We start from the raw sequence: 18,474 nt of genomic DNA on the forward strand, positions 1-18,474 counted from the left end.
CTACCCACCGTCAGCCCACCTAGGGCAACACCCAAAATAGCCTCTATGGGGGCCACGATGCATACCCCTGGTGAGGGCAGTGCCAGCCTATGGTACCCCTGGCATCAGGGACGGGCACTAGGCCAGAGGCCCCCATGGTGCCAGCCACCGACAGGGCCAAAAGTGCGGAGATGGGGTGGAGGGACATGCGGGGGAACTGGGTCTACTGTGTAGCCTGTTGGGCATAGGTGTTGGACACCATTCTAACATGTCGGTCTCTCACTCCCTGCAGACAATAGATATTGGAATTCAATGAGCAGTGATGGCCTTCCTCCTAGTCACCACAGCACTTGGGGATGCTCTGCGGCTGTACGAGCAGGTGCTGCTCGAGGAGGATGAGGAAGTTGCAGCAGCAGAGTGGGCATAGTGGAGCATGCCCAGATGGACAGGTAGCAGCCGCCCAGGTTGGAGTGTCAACCGCCCAACAGGCCGAGAGGAAGAGGTGCCAAGGAGGTGCCCATGAGGCCCCGTGTGTACCGGCAACGTCTGTCATTCGTGCACCTGCTGGACTGGGCATGCCATCGAAGACTGGCTGAGCAGAGAGACAGTGTAACATGAAACTGGCATGGTGGCGGCTGAGAGAGAGGGAGAGAGAGGAACTAGGAAATGGAGAGGTGTGACTGCGGACTGCCGGTCAGTACACTGGCCAAGCTGCCTGGCGTGGGGTCCCTGCCAAGGCTGGGGGAGGGAAGGTGACCTCCCTTTCCTCCGGGCCACCGACCACGTCCAGTGTCCTCTGCTCGGGGCCGCAGTTCTGGTGGTTCCCCTCCGGTCTTCTCCCGCTCCCGGCGTTTGTGCGCCGCCCTTTCGGGGGAGGGGGGGGGGGGACATACAACGACACCATTAGATGGTCTGACACATGCAGCCTAGAGGTTGGGTAGATGATGGCCTCAGTGGCAAGAGCACCCGGCCATGGCGTTGGCATGGGTTCTGGCATGTAGGGCAGAGTGGGGATTCAGCTGTCCCCCGGGGGGAGGGGAAGGTTTACGAATGTGTGGGGAGAGGTTAGTGCCAGGGGCACGGAGCAGCCATTTCACCCTGGCTGCCCTGAGGAGGTCGTGGGGTTTCTTCCAGCCCTGCGTGCCAGGCATTGTGAATGACGGCACCTGGCGGCCTTCCTCCTGGGCCAGGGTACAGGGGCATCCTGCTCTCCTCCACGGTGTCCATGAGGGTGTCCAGCTCAGCGTCCTTGAACCATGACGTTGCTCTCCTTCCAGCTATCTTGTTGACTGGGACGGTGTGTGTGGGGAGGGGGGGAAGGACCGTTTAAGTGCGGTTGCTGCGTGTGAGCCTCATGTGCGCCAATTGTGGACCGGGCGAATCCCCCTCCCCACACCCTCACAGGTGCCCCTTCAGTGGCCGGCACCGTGGGGGCCTCCGGCCCTAGCGCCTGTCCCTGATGCCAGTGGTACCGCTGGCTGGCACTGACCTTGCTGGCGCTGCTGTATGGGTGACCCTGGGTGGTCCACCGGTGGATGGCGGCCGGTTGGGTAGGAGTTTGGGGCAAGGGGGCAGTGTGGCGGGGGGTTGAGATGCGGAGGTGGGCGCACCCATACGGCCGGTGTCACTGTGCAGAACTAGGGGCCGGGGTGGGCGGTCAGGCGGTACACAGCAAGGTGGTCGTCATAATGGCGGTCTGTGCCTCGGTACTGCCCCAGTCCTGTGGGAGGACCACCCCGGCCGCTCCTCCTGTTCTCCCCCTCCCCTGACCCGCAGTCGCTCTTCTCTCTCAGCAGCCGCAAGCCACAAGGTTCATGATTTTTAAAACCACAAGTGAACCACGCCGTTGGTATCGCGGCCTTCGGAGGCGGAGACCCCGGAGAATACCAGGTCAGGCCCGCTAATGATACGCAAATGGCATTTAAACACCGCGCGGTACTGTTACGCCATTTTCATGGTGCCGGAGAATTTGGTGTCAAACCGACGCCTACAGGCTATTCTTCACCCAATCGTGTTTCCCCATTTCAGCGTTGGCGGTCGGAGAATCACACCCAGCTAACAATTTTTAGCGAAACTGTGGAGGAATAGTACAACAAATTCACTGGAGTATGCCGATGAATTTTTAATACAAGAATAAAATATTCATTAAAACAAGGAAAAGGAACCATATTACAGCAAGCAAAAAGATTGAAAAGATCTCAATGCAAACATAAGACAATTAAAGTTCCCACCATTCCATTGCCTCAGTAATATCTTCACTGACGCATAAGCCAATGAAGAGTTACCACTAGATTGATAAAAAAGACTTCTTGTTTTGGACCAGCACAGTTGCAAACAGTTTTCCTCTGGTGAATTCCCAAGCATTCCCTTGATGCTTCCCACCCACCTCGTATCTCTCCACAAGACAACCAAAAAAACTGAATTTGAAGGGCGGTGTTTCTTCCACTGCAGAGGAAACAGATAAGTTCCCAAACTCACTTTTCCAGTGGCACCTCTGCTAAACCGATCATTTTACTGCATCCTATAACTGATTACTTAGTTAAGTACTGTCCCAATATTCCTGTAGTTTAACTTCTCAGAGAACTTATACCCTACTTCTCTCTCATACACAATGTCAAGTCTCTCTCTTCACTCCTGCCTTTTTCTGTATGTCATTTCACTGTTGCAAGGCAATGTTAAAAAAATTCTGCTTTTTTGTTTTGGTTCCATAACCACTGAACTTCAACCCACTTTTAACCTATCTCTTTCACTTCAGGAATTGTAAAACCTCGTTAAAAATGTACAGATACACAAACAAACCCAAAAGGCCTGCAGTAGCTATACTGCAGAATGGAGAATAGATCAGGAGATAATTAGGGCATGTAAAAAAAGCAGTATATAATCATAGGTAACTTGTAGATTGGGAATATTAAATTGGCAAAGGCAGCCTTGATGAAGAATTCATAGAGTGTATTTGAGACAGTTTCCTGGAGCAACATATTGTGGATCCAACCAGGGATCATGATATTTTGGATCTGGTAATGTGTAAACAATCTTGGATTAAAAGATCGCATGGTAGGAGCAGCATGGTGGCACAGTGGTTAGCTCTGGTGTCTCACAGTGGTAAGGTCGCAGGTTCAATCCCGGCTCTGGGTCACTGTCCGTGTGGAGTTTGCACATTCTCCCCATGTTTGTGTGGGTTTTGCCCCCACAACCCAAAATGATGTGCAGGGTAGGTGGATTGGCCCCTCCCCCTTCAGCACTCCCTCCACCCCCCCTTTCAACCCACCCTCCACCCCAGCAAACATTCCCCCATATAACTGTGAACCATGCATGTGGCTATGAATGCCCTCTCTGTGTCCCCTCAGGCAAAACTCACCCATAATTGCTGGGTGAAGGCCCTGACTGGCGGTGGGGTGCCGGACTTGAGAATCCGCACCTCCTTCAAGGAGTGGGCCCTGGAGGTGACTTGTGTGACCGAGGAAAGGGCGGTCACCCACGGAGAGGCTGACAGACGCCGCAGAGGTGAGTGGACACCAGGCTCCACCCGGAGGATCTGTCAATGTGAGTAGTGATTGCTTTACTGGCTGACCCATCCCTCCCACTGGTCACATGTCCATTCTCCTGCAGGTCCTCCTCCAACAGCGCAGGCCCATTCCGAATGGCTTCTTCCCTTGACTCCGGGGAGAACACCTCAGAGGAGAGCTCCGAGGATGCAACCGTTATAGTCGCAGCACCACTGTCATCCCCACCCTCCACCAGCGCAGATATACACACCTTGGTGGGAAATGTTAGTGGTCAGACTTCTGGGGTACAATCTGGTGAGCACCACACTGCTGATGATGTAGGTCAGGTGGAGGCTGGAACCCCCAGGCGAGACAGCAGTCGGAGGTCTGCTTGATCCGAGGACACTACTGGGTCCCAGCCTGATATTGCACTCCTGCAACAGTTACCCGGAGCTGATGGAGACAATAGGGAGCATCCGGGATGGTCCGGGACGATATCAGCTTTACTCCAGCAGATCAATAGCCGATTATAGAAGTCTCCAAGGCTACGGGCGCAGGAGATGGCGCCAGCAATGAGTGGCACCGAGGACAACACTGTTAGGACGACGACCGCAGTGGAGAGCCTGGTGCATGACGCCGGCACCATGAGTGAAGGTGTCAAAGGCATCTCGCAGTCGGTGACGGCCATCGCTGGGGTCTCGGCAGTATGTCGGCCTCACTGGGAGATGTCATCGAGTGCATGGCCCAGTCACTGGGAGACATGTTCCAGTCACTGAGGAGCCTCGCCGAGGGCGTCTTTAGGGTGCGGACATTGGGGAACTGCAAGGGCTGGCAGACTGTCAAACTGACTGTCACTCCACCCCAAGGTGGACCGCAGGCCCCTATGGCACCGACCGGGAGGAGGAGCCACTGAGTGCCAACCCAGACCTGTCCCACGGAGTGGCGACAATGAGCACCAGCTCCCATGAGTTCCACCCCTCTGATGGTTTCTCGCCACACTATGGCGCGATTCCAAGTTCACCTAAGGGAGCAGGCCGGTTGCATCGCAAACTGTTTGGTGCCTGCCGCAGTTTCCGTTTTTGACCTCTCCCGCTATTCACCGGCCATGTTACATGAGTGCGAGTGTAACTAGGCTGGAGAATCATGCCCCAATTATCACCACGTAAGCCCCATTTCCATACAATTAAGGAGATCCACCCCAAATCCAATGGCCTTCGGTCGTTCATCGGCTTCCCCAGCAGGTGATCATGCTAGTCCTCCTTTTAAAAACGTGAACCTGGCAGAAGGGCTTCAGTGGGTAATCGAGGAGGTGAGTATTCATCTTTGCTCACAGGCAAAGAGCCCGGGGTGCTGGGCTTGCAACCCAGTGCTTAACATGGAGTGTGGTCCCTCGGCTAGAGATGGGGGTCCCCCGCAGGGGTGGGACACCATGGGAGGGTGGGGGGGGAGGGGGTGATGGGGGGGCAACTGGGGGGCATCCACATGCGGCACCACCATACAAACCCCTGGATCATGTGTACCCACCCGTTCCTGGGACAACCTTTGTCCCTGCTTGTCTGTCCCACCACTGACTGCCAAGGCCCCTGGCCATGCAGCTATCGCTAAAACGGAATTGGAACCATTTTTTAAAAATAAATTTAGATTATCCAATACTTTTTTTAAATTAAGGGGCAATTTAGCATGACCAATCCACCTACCCTGCACATCTTTGGGTTGTGAGGGTGAGACCCACGCAGACACAGCTGGAATGTGCAAACTCCACATGGACAGTGACCCGGGGCTGGGATCGAACCCAGGCCCTCGGCGCTGTAAGGCAGCAATGCTAACCACTGCGCCACCGTGCCACCCCTCGCAATCGTGGTTAAGTGAACACTTCACACAACCCAATTGGATCCCCGTGGATGGGTGGGCCATGTATCATGTGGGAGTCATTGTCTAGCATCCCAATCAGACCATGATGCCTGGACACTGTGCCTAAACATTGGGGGAAGCAACACTACACACGCAGCAGCCAACATCTGAACACCCAGGGGGTGAGGCATGGCTGGAGGGTGGGTGAGAGCCATGCGGAGGGGGACAATTGGGTCAAGGGTTCAGAGGTCAGCCCGCATTGCAGAAGAAGGTGACAGAGGCATCATACTAGTTGTGCACAAAGTTGTTATTGTGTTTGACAATTCCCCACTCTCCCAATGGTGCTTCCCCCCCCTCCCCCACCCACAGCCCCCTCATCCCCTACCTTTCCCCCATCCCCCAATCCCCTCAGTGATCCTCGATGTGCTTGGCCCTCTTAGCTCTACCACTACATCTAGGTGTGTCCCTAGACCGCATATCTGAGGTGGCGGCACCCAGCTGCTTCCCACATCCTGTGCCCTACAATGCTCCTGGTGAATGTCCTCTGGGGGCTCTGAGTCCACTTGTCGGCAGCACATGCACAGCCATGCCGCCCCGTCCCATGTGCTGACTGTGAGACGCAGCCTCTTAAGAGGAATGGAACTCGAGGGCAGCACGGTGGTTCAGTGGTTAGCACTGCAGTCTCATGGCGCCGAGGTCTCAGATTCGATCCCGGCTCTGGGTCACTGTCCGTGTGGAGTTTGCACATTCTCCCTGATTTTGTGTGGGTTTCGCCCCCAGAACACAAAGATGTGCAGGGTAGGTGGATTGAACATGCTAAATTGCCCTTTAATTGGAAAAAATAAATTGGGTACTCTAAATTTTGAAAAAAAGGAGTGGAACTCGGGGAGATGGTGGCCACTGTCGCCACTCCATGGTATGAGTCCGGGATGGTGCCCAGAACCCTCTCATCCTGCTCAATGCCCATAGGGCATGAGGTTCACCTTGGGATGGAGGGGCAGCCAATTCGAGCCCCAGTGGCCTGCATCATCAGGGTCTGCCAGCCTTAGCGATTCCCCATGGTCTGCACCATTGTGTTGACGCCCTCAGCGATGCTCCTCAGTGACTGCGATATGCTCTGCAGCACCTCGGCAATACCCACCTGCCACTGGGACAAGCTCCGCAGCGCCTCAGCCATTAGCATCTGAGAGCGGGACATGTCCCACAGAACCTCATCAAGGTCAGCTCGGCACTGGGTGACACCCCCTAGCGAGTCCAACATTCTGTTGAGACCCTCAGCCATGGCTTTGACCGACTGTGCAACATCTTGGATACCTTCACTAATGGTGCCGACATCGTGCACCAGGCTCTCCACTGCAGTAACCACCCTAGAAGTGTTGGCCTCGGTATCACGCATTTCCGGCAACATCTCCTGTGCCCATTGCCTCTGCGACTCTTCCAAGCAGCTATAGATCTGCTGGAGTGTCGGTGACACCACCCTCTGAATGTCCGAACCACACCCTATCATCTCCATCATCTCCGGGGTAACCTCTTCCACGGGCTCAGCATCAGGCCTAGCTGGGTCCTGGGATCCAGCAGACCTCCGTCTGCTGTCTCACTTGGGGTTTCCTGCCTCTACCTGATGTACATCAGCAGCTCTGTGGTGCTCACCAGATTGTGCCCCAGAAAACTGACCACTAGCATGTCCCACTGAAGTGCGTGTATCTGCGGTGGTGGAGGGTGAGTATGATAGCTGTGACGCAGCTGTGATTGTAGCTTCAGCCTCGGAGCTCTCCTCCAAGGTGGTCTCCTGGAAGGCTGGAGAGGGTGCCACCTAGGAGGACCTGCAGGAAAATGGACATGTGATCAGTGGGAGGGATCGGTCAGTCAGTAAAGCAATAAAAACTCAAGTTTGATAGATTCTCAGTGGTTCCTCACCTGTGTGGTGTCCGCCAGCCTCCATGTTGGTGACCACCCTGTCCTTGGTCACACAAGTCACCTCCAGAGCACGCTCCTCGAAGGCGGTGAGGATCCTGATGTCTGGCACACCATTGCCAGTCTGAGCCCTCTCCCGGCGATTGTGGGAGAACTATCCTGAGGAGACGCAGAGAGCATTGTTGGCCACATGCGTGACTCAGAGTGGTGGGTGGGGGGGGGGGGTGTGTGTGTGTGTGAAGGTGGGGTTGGGGGGTTAACGGAGGATGGGTGGAGGAAGGTTTGGGGGGTTTGGAGGAGTTGATAGTTGATGAGGGAGGGGGGTAGATGCTTCCGTGAGGGGTGGAGGTCTCGCGGTCATGGGGGATTTGGGGGGGGGTCGGCATTGGTGTCCACTCACTCGTGCTGCCCGGTTTAGCTCATTGACCTTCTTCCTGCACTGTGGGCCAGTCCTCCTGGTCTCACTCCCTGAGCTCACTGCCGTCACCACCTCGTCCCAGTCGGCACTGGCTGCCCTATGGCTGACCTCCTGGACCCTTGGGGGAGGACAGGACATTCCTCCTAGCCTCCACAGCATGGAGCATCCTCCCCAGGTCTGCATCCCCGAATCTTGGGGCTGGTCTCCTCAGCGCAATTGTTGCGAGCGAGCTAGCTGGGGCTAGGTGAGCTAACTGAGCACGTGCAGTTTAAGTGCTGCTCACCCTTGTTAACGGGGGGCTGGCAAGTGTGGTGCCTGCGAATCAGCTGGCGAGCCATCAATTAAGGCCTCGTTAAAAGTAGACCAATTAACATTGAATAGCATTGGTGGACCGGGAGCACAGAGCGCTGGTGAAGAAGCCGCAGGGTAACGGGCCACCGAGAGTGATGGTGGTACGATTGCACCGATTTCTGGACAAGGTGTGGATCCTCAGGCAGCACAGTGGTGCAGTGGTTAGCGCTGCTGCCTCACAGCGCCAAGGTCTCAAGTTCGATCCCATCTCTGGGTCACTGTCCGTGTGCAGTTTGCACATTCTCCACATGTTTGCATGGGTTTCACCCCCACAACCCACAGATGTGCAGAGTAGGTGTATTGGCCACACTAAATTCATTGGAAAAAATGAATTGCGCATTCTAAATTAATTTTTTTTCAAAGGTGCAGATCCTGAGGTGGATCAGGCAGACGAGGCAGTGTACCAGGGAGGGCAGTGAATTTCTAGTGTACCAGGACCTGGATGCGGAGCTCGCCACGAGGAGAGCGAGCTTTAATAAAGTGAAGGTTGCCCTCTTTAAGGAGGGGATGAAATTTGGGATGCTGTACCCGACTCGCCTCTGGGTGACCCGCAAAGAGCGAGAATATTACTTTGGGACGCCGGAGGAAACAATGGAGTTTTTAAGGGATGATGGACTGGCAGGAGAGGGAGGACATTGAACTTTGGAGGAGGTGATCTTTTTTTTTCTTTGGGGGCCATTTGTTCTTCTATGGGGGATGGATGGTTGTTGTCCTTTTCTATTTTTTTGGTCCTTGAATGTTGCTGTTGTTGTTTGCACCAGGATAGTGTTTGAGCGAGGGTGGGGGGGGGTGGGGGGTGTGGGGGGTGGGGGGGGGTGGGGGGGGGGGGGTGGGGGGGGGGGTGGGGGGGGGGAGGGGAATCAATGGGAGGTAGGATGCTAGGCACCATGGACGGGGGCTGCCAGGCTAGCTGGGGGGGGGGGGGGGGGTAGGTCACGGAAGCGCAGTGTGGGGTGAGCAGGTTTTGTGGGGGGGGGGGGGTTACTGCTGATAGGGGAGAGGTTTTTGAAATGTGGTATGAGGAGAGTTGATAACGGTGGACATCCCGAGTGTGTGCGGGACGCGGGCTGGAGGCTCGCCCGGGAGGGGATATGGTTGATCGGCCGGTGGGGTGGGGGGTGGGGTGGGGTGGGGGGTGGGGTGGGGGGTGGGGTGGGCCCCGACCTGGCTGATCACATGGAACGTGAGAGTCAAGAGGGATCGTCTGTTCGCGCACACGAGGAGTTTAAAGGCGGATGTGGCATTCTTACAGGCAGCGCCGGCCCTAGGGTTGCTGGCGCCCCGGGCAAGCTGAACTTCGGCGCCCTTGGAGGGGGGGGCCGAGAGAGGGGTGGGGCGGGGCCGAGAGGGGGCGGGGCCGAGAGGGGGCGGGGCCGAGAGGGAGGGGGCGTGGCTGAGAGGGGGGCGGGGCCGAGAGGGGGGGGGCCGAGGCGAGAGGGAGGGGGGCCGAGAGGGGGGCGGGGGCCGGACCAAGAGGGAGGGGGGCCGAGGGGGGGGGGCGGGGACCCGAGGGGGGGGGGGACCCGAGGGCGGGGGGGGGACCCGAGGGCGGGGGGCGGGGACCCGAGGGGGGACCCGAGGGGGGGGGCGGGGACCCGAGGGGGGGGAGCGGACCGAGCGGGGGGCGGACCGAGGGGGGGCGCCCTGAGGGAGGGAGCGGCCACCGCGCATGCGCTGGTTGGCACCGGCCCAACTGCGCATGCGCGGGACCCGAGTCTCTGGCGCCCCCGAGCACATGGCGCCCCGGGCGACTGCCCGAGTTGCCGGTGCCTTGAGCCGGCCCTGCTTACAGGAAACATACCAGAAGATTGGGAACCAGGCTAGGTTCAGGAAAGGGTGGGTAGGGCAGGTATTTCACTCTGGATTGTATTTGAGGATGAGAGGGGTAGCAGTATTGATAAATAAACGGGTAGTTTTTGAAGTGGGGAACATAGTTGCACATTCTGGGGAGAGGTTTGTTATGGTGAGTGGGAAATTGGAGGAAATGCTCGTGGTGTTGGTGAATGTTGATGCCCTGAACCAGGATGATGTAGGGTCCAGGAGACGGGTGTTGGGGAAGAAACCAGACCTGGAATCACACCGGTTGATAATGGGGTGATTTTAACACAGTTTTGGATCCAAAATTGGATCGGTCGAGCCCCAGGTCGGGGAGAGTATCAGCGGTAGCGAGGGAACTAAAGTTTTTTTTTTTAAGTAATCTTTATTGTCACAAGTTAGCTTACATTAACACTGCAATGAAGTTACTGTGAAAAGCCCGAGTCGCCACATTCCGGCACCTCTTCAGTTACACTGAGGAAGAATTCAGAATGCCCAAATTACCTAACAGCATTTTTTTTGGGGCATGTGGGAGGAAACCGAAGTGCCGGAGGAAACCCACGCAGATACGGGGAGAACGTGCAGACTCCGCACAGACAGTGACCCAAGCCGGGAATCGAACCTGGGACCCTGGAGCTGTGAAGCAACAGTGCTAACCACTGTGCTACCGTGCTGCCACTAACTGAGGGGATTTATGGAGCACATGGAGGGGTTGAACCCATGGAGATTTGGTAGGCCGAGGGCGAAGGAATTCTTGTTTTTCTCTCATGTGCATAGGGTGTATTCCCGAACCAATTTATTTGTGTTGGGTAGGAAGTCTTTGGCGGGGGTGGTCGGTTCGGCATACTCGGCAATTGTGGTTTTGAACCATGCACCGCATTGGGTGGACTTGCAGGTGAATTGGGCTGTGGTCGGGGGAGGAGGGGGGCAGCGCCCACAGTGGAGGTTAGATGTGGAGTTGTTGGCAGATGAGAAGGTTTGTGAGCGGGTGAGTGCTGCCATTCGGAGATATGTGGAGCTGAATGACACGGGTGAGCTTTCGGCCATCACGTTTCAGGAGGCACTGAAGGCAGTAGTAAAGGGGAGTTTATTTCAATATGGGCACACAGAGATAAGATGAAGTGGGCGGAGATGGCGAGGTTAGTAGATGAGATTTTGTAGGTGGATAAGAGGTTTACGGTGGCCCTGGAGGAGGGCTGGTTGAGGGAGCCGCAGAAAATCCAAGGGTAAGGCGATAGGGCAGTTGAGAAGAGCTAAAGGGGCGGTCTATGAATACCGGGGAAAGGTGAGTCGGATGTTGGCACATCAATTGAGGAGGCAGCAAGGGAGATCGGAAAGGTGAAGGAATGGGAGGGAATACAGTCTTGGACCCTGTGAATGGGGTGTTTGGGGATTTTTATAAGGGGTTGTATGAGTCGGAACCCTCGACCGGGGTGGAGAGAGTGAGACACTTTTTGAGGGGTTGGAGTTCTCTAGGGTGCAGGAGGACCTAGTGAAGGGATTGGGAGCCCCCATTGGGCTGGTGGAGGTGGTGCAGGGTATGGGGGTGATGCAGGCAGGGAAGGCCCCGGGCCGGGCGGGAATTTTATAAAAGGTTTTCTGTGGACTTCGGGCCCCTGCTGGTAAGGGCATTTAATGAGGCAAGGGAGCAGGGGTGCTCCCAACTACGTTGTCGCAGGCCTCGCTCTCCTTAGTCCTAAAGAGCGGCAAGGATCCGGAGCAGTGTGGGTCTTATAGGCCAATTTCATTGATAAATGTGGACGTTAAGCTGCTGGCCAAGATTTTGGCTTCAAGGATTGAGGACTGTGTGCCGGGGATGATAGGGGAGGACCAGGCAGGGTTTGTTAAGGGGAGGCATTTGTCGTCTAACATCAGGCGGCTGTTAAATGTTATTTATAATGATGCTCCCGGAGGGACGAAGTGTGGAGGTGGTGGTCACCATGGATGCTGAGAAGACCTTCGATCGGGTGAATGGGACCATCTGTGGGAGGTGCTGGGGTGGTTCAGGTTTGGGCAAGGGTTTGTGGATTGGGTCCAGCTGTTGTACCAGGCACCGGTAATGAGTGTGAGAATGAATCGGGTGAGTTCGGAATATTTCAGGCTGCATCGGGGGACAAGGCAGGAATGTCCACTCTCCCCATTTCGCTTTGCCTTGGCTATAGAGTCATTGGCAATGGCACTGAGAACGTCAAGGGAATGGCAGTGGATTGTACGGGGGGGGGGGGGGGGGGGGGGGGGAGCATAGGGTCCCGCAGTACGCGGACGATCTGTTGCTCTAAATATTGAACCCTTTGGAAGGTATTGGGGGGATTATGGGTATATTGGAGGAGTTTGGCCGGTTTCCAGGATATAAACTGAATATGGAGAAGAGTGAGATGTTTCCAATTCAATCAAGGGGCAGAAGAGTCTGGGGGAGTTGCCGTTTAGGGTGGTGGAGGTGAGCTTTTGGTATTTGGGTATTCAGGTGGCGAGGGAGTGGGAGCAGCTGCACAACAGAATCTGGCATGGTTGGCGGAACAGATGAAGGGGGATTTTAGAAGGTGGGATTTGCTCCCGCTGTCGCTGGCGGAACAGGTGCGGTCGGTGAAGATGACAGTTCTTCCAAATTTGATTAATTATTACTGGGGGCGAATATAGTCATTGTTAGGAAGTGGGTACTGGGGGAGGGGATGGAGGCGGCCTCTTGCAAAGACTTGGGTTTAGGGGCACAGTTGACTGCACCTCTGCTGTTCTCCCCGGCAAGTTACTCCATAAGCCCGGTATTGATAGCGGCCCTAAGGGTGTGGGGACAGTGGCGGTAGCACCTGAGGCTGGAGGATTCCTCAGTTTGGGCACCAATCTGTGGGAATCATAGATTTGCTCCGGGGGTGCTCGACTGGGGGATTTCGAGCTTGGAGGGGTTGGTGGAGGAATTTGAGTTGCCCACCGGGATTGGGTTCCAGTATTTGCAGGTGAGGGATTTTGTTTGAAAGTATGTAACATGCTTTCCTCACCTGCCAACCCAGGGGCTGCAGGACAAGGTGGTATCAAGAACAGGGTAGGGGAGGGTAAAGTGTCAAGGAATTTACATGGAATAGATGGATTGGGCAGGAGCCCCGATAGCGCTAGTGAAGTGTAAGGGGAGGAAGAGTTGGGGAGGGAGGTGGAGGCTGGGGGCTGGGAGGAGGCTTTGAGGAGAGTGAACGCATCCTCATTGTGCGCTAAGCTCAGCCTTATTCAGTTTAAGGTGGTCCACAGGACACACATGACTGTGGTCGGGATGGGGAGGTTTTTTGAAGGGGTGGAAGACAGGTGCGGGTGGGCCCGCGAATCATGCCCACATGTTTGGGCATGTCTGAAGCTTGGGGGATTCTGGCAGGGGTTTGCCAACATTATGTCAGAGGTCTTGAAGGTGAAGGTGGTCCCAAGTCCAAAAGTGGCGATCTTTGGAGTGTCAGAAAACCCGGGAGTCCAGGGGGCGATAGAGGCCGACGTTTTGGCCTTCGCCTCCCTGGTAGCCCTGTAGCCACCTGGGGTGGCCACGTCCCGATTCCAAAATGGATGCCTGCAAAGAGTACAGGGAAAATTGGCCAGCCACAGGAAAAACAAGCAGGTGCAAGGTTTCCTGTGTATTAAGATTTGCAGAACCCAGACAGAACTGAAACCAATAGCCATCTACATACTAATGAGCGATCCCCAGAAACAATCAGAAACATTGAATCAATCGGGACCAAACCAGACTCCCCGGCGCCAGCGGGAGCTAGGACAAAGGCAGGCCAACGGACATATAGGGCCCGCCCAACGATCAGGGAACAGCTCCAGTATTGGAGAAATCGATAAAAATGATTGGGACATGGTCCAATTAATTGGGACCAAGTCCGGGGTCCGCCCAAAAGGGCGCGAAACCTCTGGGGACTATAAAGTAGAGTCCCCAAGTTCAGTTAGCTCTCTTGGCAGCTCTCAAAGAACTCTTGACCGTGACTCTCAGCGAGGAGAGACCTGCCTAGCAGCTGCATCAACCAAGTAAGTCTCAAGTCAACGCACGCTACGAGATAGACGCTCCTAGCTACTATTCCGTACCAGCTTGAAGCCAGCAGATTCAGAACCGGACAAAGGCCATTGTTCCTCTGACCTGGTGGGCCATTCGAAAGCTAAGTAGAGCCTTTAGTAGCAGTGATAGTTTAGTAAGTAGAGTTTATGCATGAGTAGTGATTGACTGTGTGTATAATAAATGTGTATTGATTTCAAACTTACTAACTGGTGTATTGAGTTATTGATCAGCACTTGGCTTTGAACCTCGTGGTGGTATCAGAATGATACCCGGCGACTCTAGAGCAAAGGTTATTAAAACAGAGCAATTAAGTAAAAGCATAACGAGCAACAGCCCGGAGACAGATCTGATTTGAATGGAGGGACACAGGGCTCCAAAACCGGGGGTGTGGATGAGTGACCTGGCAGAGTTTCTTCGGCTGGAGAAGATAACATTTGCCTTGAGAAGGTCTGTGGAGGGGTTTGCCCAGAGATGGCAGCCGTTTATCAACTTCTTTGAGAACAGTTAAGGTGAAATGAAAAATGAAAATCGCTTATTGTCACAAGTAGACTTCAAATTAAGTTACTGTGAAAAGCCCCTAGTCCTCACATTCCAACGCCTGTTCGGGGAGGCTGGTATGGGAATTGAATCCGTGCTGCTGGCCTGCCTTGCTCTGCTTTAAAAGCCAGCTATTTAGCCCTGTGCTAAACCAGCCCCTACCAGGTTTCAGCAGTGGGGTGGCGTAAAATAGGGAGGTAGGGGAGCTGGGAAGCCGGAGGTGGGATGGTGGGGTGTTAGGTATTTAGTAGGTTTAATTATTTGCAGCCCTTTGGTTTGTCTTGTTTTACGGTTGTGTTTGATGTGTAAATATATAAATGCCTCATTAAAATATATATATATTTTTAAAGGTGTGTAGTTGCCTGTTTGGGTAGGGTAGGAGTTGGGATATTTTGCGCTGGCGGTTTTCTGGAGTTTGTTTGTTTGCGCTGGTTTGTTTGAAGGGAATTTCTTTGATTTCTGGGACTGGGCAGGGGGAAGGAGATTGGTGGGGGGGGGGTGGGAGTGGGGCCTGGGCAGGGGCCTCCACACTAGCAAACAAGCTGGCCAATGAATGGGAGTGTGGTGGGGAAAGGGGCTGCGGTCATCAGAGCCTGGACGAACAGGTTTTGATGGGCCTGGGAGGTGTGAAAAACAGGGGGAGGGGACCGGTACTGGGAGAGGCATTTTTGAGACGAAGTGGATGGGGGGATTCTGGGAGCGGGGGGAGGGGTTCGATGGCAACAAAGGCACAAGGCTCGCCAAGCCCAGTGGGCAGGGCCCGGAGTTATGATAATGGTGGAAAGGAGGGGCAGGGAGTCCGGGGGGTGAGAGACCCCCCAGTCAGAATAGTAATGTGGAACATGAGGGGTTGGGGGGGGGGGGGGGGCAGTGAAGCGATTGAGGTTGTTTGCACACCTAAAAAGCTTAAAGGCCAATATTGCCATGTTACAAGTGACCCACCTGAAGGTGAAGAAGCAGGGGGGGTAGCGGTGTTGGTGGGTAAGAGAGTGAGGTTCCAGATGGAGAAGGTGGTGGTAGACCAGGGGGTAGGTATGTAATAGTAACATAGTAACAGGGGCAGTGGAGGGGAGGTTGGTGGCGCTGGCAAGTGTGTATGCCCTAACTGGGATGATACAGGATTTGTGAGGAAGGTGGTCAGGCCATCCCGGACTTGGACTCACATGAGATGAAAAATCCAGCCTCGCACATTTAGATCGTTGTGAAGGGCAAAAGCAACAAAATGCTTGTTTTACTCAGCTCCGGATACTCCTTGTAGACGCTCAGGGCCGGCCCAAGGTACCGGCAACTCGGGCAGTCGCCCGGGGCGCCATGTGCTCGGGGGCGCCAGAGACTCGGTCCCGCGCATGCGCAGTTGGGCCGGTGCCAACCAGCGCATGCGCGGTGGCCTCCCTCCCCCAGGGCGGCCCCCCCTCCGACCCCCTCCCCGTCTGCCGCCCCCCCTCCGTCCGCCCCCCCCCCTCCATCCTCCCTCCATCCGCCGCCCCCCTCCGTCCCCCTTCCGTCCGCCCCCCCTGGCCCCGCCCACCTCCCTCGGCCCCGCCCCCCCCTCAGCCCGCCCCCCTCGGCCCCGGGCCCGCCCCCCCCTCAGCCCGCCCCCCTCAGCCCCGGCCCGCCTCCCCCGGCCCCGGGCCCGCCCCCCCCTTGGCCCCGCGCCCGCCCCCCCCTCGGCCCTGCGCCCGCCCCCCCCTCGGCCCTGCGCCCGCCCCCCCCCTTGGCCCCGCCTCCCCCCCTCGGCCCCGCCTCCCCCCTCGCCCCCCCCCCCCGAAGGGCGCCGAAGTTCAGCTTGCCCGGGGCGCCAGCAACCCTTGGGCCGGCGCTGTAGACGCTACTCCAGAATGCTGACAGAATAGTGGGAGCAGATTGGAATAAGGTGCAAGAACCAAGGATCGACAGGTTGCAGCCGTGCTTGCTTGCCCAGTCGGCCGGGGGGGGGGGGGGGGGGGGGGGGGGGGCCTCCAGGCTCATGAGGGAGTTGGGAGGGGTGGACACGTCAAGGTTCTTGTACCTAAGGAAGCGGGAGTATTTGTTCTTCTACTCGTTTCACAAAGTATATTCAGGGTTAGACTTTTTTGTGGTAGGAAAGCGTTTCTGGCCGGGATTATGACCGTATTTTTCAAATGTTTTTGCCCGGGACCCATTTTTACCAACCAGCCATCCTTCAGGACTCACGCCAGCTGACCTTCATGACCCACTGGACCGACCTGCGTGACCCATGCCTTCCGACATTCGCGACCCACGCCGGCCAACCTTCGTGACCCACCATTTTCTCTTACCTTTGATGTGAGAGGTGAGCCTGCTTGCTCCTTGAGATCTCACTCCAATCAGATTCACAGGAGGAGAGGGCTATGTACATATCAGGTGCAGGATCCAGCCGGTCCCTTTGTGCCATCTTCATCTTTGTGAGGATGGAAAATCTAACCTCGCACATTTAGGTCGTTGTGAAGGGCAAAAGCAACAAAATGCTTGTTTTACTCAGCTCCGGATACTCCTTGTAGACGCTACTCCAGAATGCTGACAGCTCATTGACTTTTGCTGTGTTTTTACTGTGCTGTCACAGTTGAGGTGCAGAAGTTCAGTTTCTACATTTGGAGTCAGCTGCAAGTTAACAACTGATTCTGGGGTCTCAAACTCAAAGGGATTTTTCAACCACCTCTTCTCTCTGAAAATCTTAAAGTTCTCCTCTGGAAAGTAGTGACAAAGACTGTTGATCAGCACAGCCAGATGTGACTGAATAAGGCTTGCCAGTCCATTTACAGTTTCCTTACTAATGCTGTTTTCTTTGACGTGTCGTAGCAGTGTGGTAATTTTGGCTTTGCACTCGCAATTGCCAAATTTTTAATGTCTTTTGGAAAGCTTCAATTTCTTCACAGTGCTGAAAGCAATCATCATCCTTCTCTTGTAATTTGAGGTTCAGGTCATTTAGAATTGAAATAATGTCTGCAAGGTAAGTCATAGTTAGCATCCAAATTTCATCAACAAACGGATCAGTCAGAGGGGACAGTTTCTCGAGGTGGAAAGTATGGATTTGATATCTCAGTTCATAAAATATGACTAGCAGCCAACCCCTTGACAGCCATCATAATTCTGTGTGGAACAATAAATGTATGTACTCGGCCCCCATATCGGAACACAGAGTGTCAAAAAGTCTGGTTTTGAGTGTGCTGCATTTAATGAAATTCACAATTTTCAACACCACTTCAAGATTTGATGGAATTCATTTCAATGCCAGTGCCGCGCGGTAAATAAAACAATGATTCCAACCAATGTCCTGACCAGCTTCTGCCTTAATCCTTATTATAACTCCGCTGATTTTCCCAGTCATGTTGGCTGTGTCATGTGTGAGTACCTTTAAGAAATGGGTGTTTATCAAATAGCTGTAGTGGATGTATCTTTAAGAAATGGGTGTTTACCAAATAGCTGCAGTGATGTCAGAGTGTGGGTGGAGCTAGGCTGTCTGTCTGCTTTTGCTTTCGTTTTTGAGCTGGCAGCTACAGTGTGTTTAGTTTAGTTTTCAGAGTTGGAGCTGCATCCAGCAAAACAAGGTATAATTTTGATCTCTCTCTACATGAAAAGAATGTCTTCAGATCACTTGCTAATTTAAAAGTGATAACTGCTCTCAGCAGTGAATTTAAACCTGCTGTCTTTGTTAAAGAGGGTATTTGTCTTATGGATGTTGCTAGGAAAGATTAAGGGTTACTTATAAAGTACTGTATTCTTTGGGGGGAGTATTTGAGTTGATAGTTGCTAAGATGTTTACTGAGTGTTTATAAAATGTTAACTGGGGGCAGCATGGTGGTGCAGTGGGTTAGCCCTGCAGACTCACGGCGCCAAGGTCCCAGGTTTAATCCCGGCTCTGGGTCACTGTCCGTGTAGAGTTTGCACATTCTCCCTGTGTTTGCGTGGGTTTCACCACAACAACCCAAAGATGTGCAGGCTCGGTGGATTGGCTCCACTAAATTGCCCCTTAATTGGAAAAATGAATTGGGTACTCTAAATTTAAAAAAAAACAAAAAACAAAATAAAATAAAATGTTAGCTGGATTCATAAAATAAAACATTGTTTGTTTTAAAAGTACTTTAGATCTCTGTCAC

General features: G+C 54.4%; 1 protein-coding gene across 4 annotated transcripts in view; it reads left to right on the forward strand.

Annotated features, from left to right (window-relative positions):
* Nucleotides 1–18,474, forward strand: part of LOC119967483 (transient receptor potential cation channel subfamily A member 1-like) — a 645,844-nt gene that overhangs the window by 613,198 nt on the left and 14,172 nt on the right. The gene's annotated exons all lie outside the window — the stretch shown is intronic.

The sequence above is a fragment of the Scyliorhinus canicula genome, chromosome 1 (assembly GCF_902713615.1).
Source record: "Scyliorhinus canicula chromosome 1, sScyCan1.1, whole genome shotgun sequence".
Classification (NCBI taxonomy): Eukaryota; Metazoa; Chordata; class Chondrichthyes; order Carcharhiniformes; family Scyliorhinidae; genus Scyliorhinus; species Scyliorhinus canicula.